A 5,040-nucleotide genomic window follows, 5' to 3' on the forward strand; every position below is an offset into this window, starting at 1 on the left:
CCTTATCCCAAGCATTTAAGGCTGCTAAGCGACATAATGCTAAGGTTTCTTCGTTATATACAGCTTGTATCTCTGTGTCAGCATACTGGCCATCGCCAAGCAGCTGTTACTTAGAAACACCAGCACCTCTGGCTCTATTTTTGTGTGCTAGCTCTCTAGCCTCTTCTCTCCACCATGATAGCCAGTGTAAATATGGCACAGGTTCTAATATTGCCTTTGCCGTATCCTCCCAATCCTTAGGGATTACTCTAGTTTTGATTGACCAGGAAGTCAACATTTGTTTTACAAATGGTGAATGCATTCCAAAATTAGTAACACTTTCCTTAAATTTCCTCAGATCTAGCACTTCCACAGGGCGCCATTCAGCTTCATGATAATTCAGTGGATGATCATCATCTGCTGGTTTCTGCTGTATAGTGACTGGATAAGCCAACGTTTGTTTTCTAAACACCTTTGGTTGGCTTTCTTTATTTTTGTCTTTTGCCTCTACCTGAGTATTTTCATTACTTAGTATTCTAAACTCTTCTCTTAAGGTCTGCACCCATATTTCATACCTATCTCCCTGTTGTTTGTTTTGTTCAATAATCTCTTGAATCTCTTGTTTTATGCTTCTCTTCCGACTTTTAATTTTTCTTTATATTGTTCTAGTTGTTCTTTGTGCTGTTCCAGTATCTTTTCTAAAGCCTTTGCCTTCGAGAAGACATAAAAGGCTAATGCAATGATTAAAGTTAAATGGAGGACTATGAATGTAAGCATAGTTACAATTTCTAGACTTTCCTTTATTTCAGTCTTAAAACCATAGAATAGATTATCAGCCAAGCTCCAAGAAGTCTGTTTTATTGTTTCTTCCATCCTGTTAGACTGTAGTGGCAGCTAGTTTTGTTAGGGAAGTCTCAGGTCTGCCCACAGTAGGCTGCCTTTTGCTCCAAGGCCTGTTTAAGAGTCTCTCTTAAAGAGACAGTAACTGACCTGAGAGTTTTTAGATTTTAAGTTTGGTTTGCATCACTGGGAGTTTATTCCCCCCACCAAATTATGATAAAGTATGATTTAAAGGGTGTGGATTCTTAGATTAGTTGGGCGCCATTTATTGTAGGTGGTTATTAATATTTACTATTGTTTTATCTTCTTGTAACGCTGCTGTTAATCCTCAGCAGCTTTAATACCAAATCACCACACAGAGACTGGGTTTTTAGTTAACCTAGAACACAATGCTGGGCAATATTTACTCCCTCCTAAACCTCCATGCCCTCAGTTTCCTAACATTTAGATTTCCCACATTATACTTGCTTTTTGTAAAATCTTAGGTCTGGTTCATGCTCCAAGTCCTCCAAGCTCTCTCCTCCTGCTCTGCTCTCCTCCTGTACCCCTCTCCTGGAACCCCTCCTCGTTCTCTAGCTCCTCCCCTCTTTCCTGTCCTCTGGCTCCTCCCATTGCACAACATTGTATCCAGTTGCTTTATTTGTGTCCTGTTTACACAAGCGTTGGGACAGGATGCTTATAGTGAGTATAACAATGCAATATCCAAATTGAAACCAGAGAGTTGGGGGTGGGGAAATCAGCATTTGAATTAACAAGAGTAAGGCATATACATTTTAAAAGAACATTATACCAACAGGTCTCCATGGCAGTCTCCAGCTCAGAGCCCATTTCAGCACACACCTACCCACCCCACCATTAGAGAAGTGAAGTGTCAGTCAGGTTCAGGACCTCTGGGGTCCTCAGAGAAGGGAATCCTCAGGCCTGGCCCTGGTTTCACAGCTCAGACAGCTACAAGATGGGACCCTACTCGATATTATCTTTCATTGAGATTTTGTGATGTGGGAGAATCCCTCTCACACCTAAATCCATCCCAGCATTTTGGATCCCTCCATCACTTCCCAGCCAGAGGGTGTCAGGGATGGTCATGAGATGAAGCAACAGGAACTGGGCTGTCTTCAGAAGTCTTCAAAAGACACATGCAGTGACTGGCTCCTGGCTGCCTGGGCAGAGACTTAGGGTTGGGGAGGGCTAAGGGTGGACACAGGACCAGGCAGGCTTCCAGCTCTATTTTTACCTTCTGGCACTGTCACAGTCAAGCTTTGCTGTGGGTAGTAAGTCTCTGATGCCCACACAGGAGAAGTCTGGTACCTTTGGTGAGCTGATGGAGGAGTGACAGTGATGGGGGTGTTTGGCAAGAGTTGCTGTGGAGGGGAGCCACACTGCTAAGTGACCCTTGCTCTTTAGGCACAAAGGATTATGCCCAGGTCCTTTTGGCTGGATCTCCATCTTTCTGGGCCTGGGATTTACTAATTTATAACACCACACATTCTACAGCCATAGCTGTCCTGGAACTATCTCTGGCTGGCCCTCAACTCTTTTTTTTTCTTTATTTAAGATTTTATTTATTCTCAATGCTCTATGTGCATGTACATCTGCAGGCCATAAGAGGGGAGTAGAGGTTTTAAATGGTAAAGAGCCACCATGTTGTTGTTGGGAAATGAACTCAGGACTTCTGGAAGAAAAGACAAACAATTAACCACTGAACCATCTCTCCAGCCTAGGCCCTGAAATTTTGGCAGTTCTGTCTCCATGTCCAAGCCACCCTTGCCTGGCTCCCCTCTCTCCCCAGCATTTCATTTTGGCTTCTCTGGGAGTGTGCTTCCCATGACCTCCTAGTCTAGTCCTCTTATCTGCAAAATTATGCATTCCAATCACATAGGTAGAAGCTGAGAGAAATGTCTGAGGTTTTACCTTGGACAAAAAGATTCTAAGGAGGAACTTACCTAAAGGCTTTGTCCCTGAAGCTGTCTATTCCTGCCTCAGGCCAGGTCTGTTTCAGTAGCTCCAGTGGGAGCAGGATAGGGCTGGTTTGTGTTTGATAAAGGCTGAATGCATGAGGTCATTTGGGTTCCACGAGCCGGGTGAGAGCAGAAGAATGGAGAGGTCTATTGAGAAGAGACTACCATGCTAGGGCCCTGAGTCCTTTGGCCGGGGGAGGGTCATGCCTTCCGCAGCCTCATGGCAGCTCGGGTATCTCAAATCAGGTGTTCTCATCCTTCCTCACCACTGGGTATACTGGACAATGGGTCCTGATTAGATGACATCCCAACTCTTCAATGGAGCCCTTGTGACTGTCACCTGAACTCCAGTCACAAGAAGTTAGTTGTCACAGAGATGAGGGGAGAGAGAACCCAAGCTGAGCTGATCAAAGGGATAAGGGGTTGCTCAAGGGAGGGATCTGAGTGGCTCTGGTTACCCTTCCCATCTTGGAGGGAGGGCACCTGGAGTTTGCCTGGAGCCCTCCAGCAGCTTGGAATGTTATGGAGGGGAGGTCCTAGGGGATAAGCAGTGGGAAAACAAAGAGGAAAAAATTAGGGAAGAGATAAGTGGGGGACAAGCTGAGAAAAGGGGGGTAGAGAGGAGGTCTTGAGAAGGCAGCGATGGGACAGGGCACACTGCCACAGACCCCCTTCTTTTTTTTTTAATTTATTTTTCTCATTAGTTACATTTTATTACTTCTGTATCCCCTCTGTATCCCTCATTCCTTCACCAATCCCACCTTACCACCCCCTTCTCGTTCCTGCCCCTTTCCAAGTCCACTGATAGGGGAGGACCTCCTCCCCTTTCATATGACTCCCTTTTGTCAGGTATTTTCAGGACTGGCTGTAAAGTCCTCCTCTGTGGCCTAACAGGACTGCTCCTCCCTTTGGAGGTGGGGAGGTCAAAGAGCCAGTCTTTGAGTTCCTGTTAGAAATCGTCCTTCTTCCCTCTTACTATGAGAAACCAATTGATTACTGAGCTATCACGGGTCACATCTGAGCAGAGGTTCTAGGTTTTATCCTCTCATGGTCTTTGGTTGAGTGTCCATCTCAGAAAAGACCCTGTGCCCAGATATGTTTGGTCCTTGTGGAGCTCCTATCCTTTCCACATCAAACTCCCCTTCTTTCATATTATTCCCTGCACTCTGCCGAAGGTTTGGTTATGAGTCTTAGTATCTACTTTGGAGCACTGCTAGGTAGAGTCTTTCAGATGCTTTCTGCGGTAGACTCCTGTCACAAGTTCAATGCCTATACCATTTGTCTTTCTAGATGAGGATAGATGATCATACCCCATGTCTGCTTTCTTGATTATCTTCTTTAGGTGTATAGATTTCATTATGTTTCTCATATCTTTTAGGACAGACCCCCTTCTTGATGCTCTCACATGGCTTATGCTCTGCTGCTCTGAGGATTCCCTGGGCTCTGGTTCTTGAAAGGCAGACACTGACTGGAGCATCCTTTCTTATGCTTTCTCTAAAGGATCAGGGCTGTATCCCATCCCTCCCCATACCTAGAGACTGGGGTACTTGGCAGGAGACACAGAGTGCTGTGTGGAAGGACATGGTAGCCTGGAAGCTGCCTGGAGCCTCATTCACCAGTTGCCCAGCTCTCTGACTTTCCTTCCCTCAGCTCCTCTCACTACTTTCCAAACTTTATTTCCCCTAGATCCGGACACTGCTCTTTCCCTTGGCTGATTGCTCCCAAGCTTTCTAGGCACCACAGTATCTTTTTTCAGGATTCTTTGGGTCCTACTGAGGCCCCGTTTCCTCCATGCTGGCTAAGCCAGGGACTTATCCTAAGCAGGGTAGGGTACTCACGGTTGGCCTTGGTCTGAGGTGGGAGCAGGTTCAGAATAGAGTGGCAGGCTGCAAATGTGTCCTCTGGAGAGGTGTGGGGAGACCTGGCTTTAACTGTCCTACCCTAAGAACCCTCCTCTGGAAAGGCTCCACCCTGTCAGAAAGGACAGCCAGAGGGCTAGGGACCTGGAGTGGACAGAGGCGCCCTCTGTCTCCCGGGCTGGCAGGAATGGGCTGCCCTGTGTTTCTTTCTGTTCTTGGTTGCACTGCCTCCCTGAGCCCAGAAGGGAGGATGTGGGAAGAGAAGTTGTGAGAAGGGTGATGCAGTGCAGGCCAAGCACTGGAAGGGAAGAATTCTGCCCAGGAGCTTCTCCGTGAGGGCTTCTGTCTCGGAACTCAGCTAGGGACTTCAATCAGATTTCCACTATGGGGACCTCATCCTTGGC

The 5,040-nt window shown here is 46.6% G+C and overlaps 1 long non-coding RNA gene across 1 annotated transcript; it reads right to left on the minus strand.

Annotated features, from left to right (window-relative positions):
• Nucleotides 1-2,454: 2,454 nt before the first annotated feature.
• Nucleotides 2,455-4,668, minus strand: LOC132651536 (uncharacterized). Its single transcript, XR_009589159.1, has 3 exons — nt 4,616-4,668; nt 2,763-2,924; nt 2,455-2,491 (listed from the first exon to the last, which is right to left on the minus strand). It is a non-coding gene; the product is annotated as an uncharacterized LOC132651536 (long non-coding RNA).
• Nucleotides 4,669-5,040: the final 372 nt, after the last annotated feature.

The sequence above is a fragment of the Meriones unguiculatus genome, chromosome 1, assembly GCF_030254825.1.
Source record: "Meriones unguiculatus strain TT.TT164.6M chromosome 1, Bangor_MerUng_6.1, whole genome shotgun sequence".
Taxonomy (NCBI): Eukaryota; Metazoa; Chordata; class Mammalia; order Rodentia; family Muridae; genus Meriones; species Meriones unguiculatus.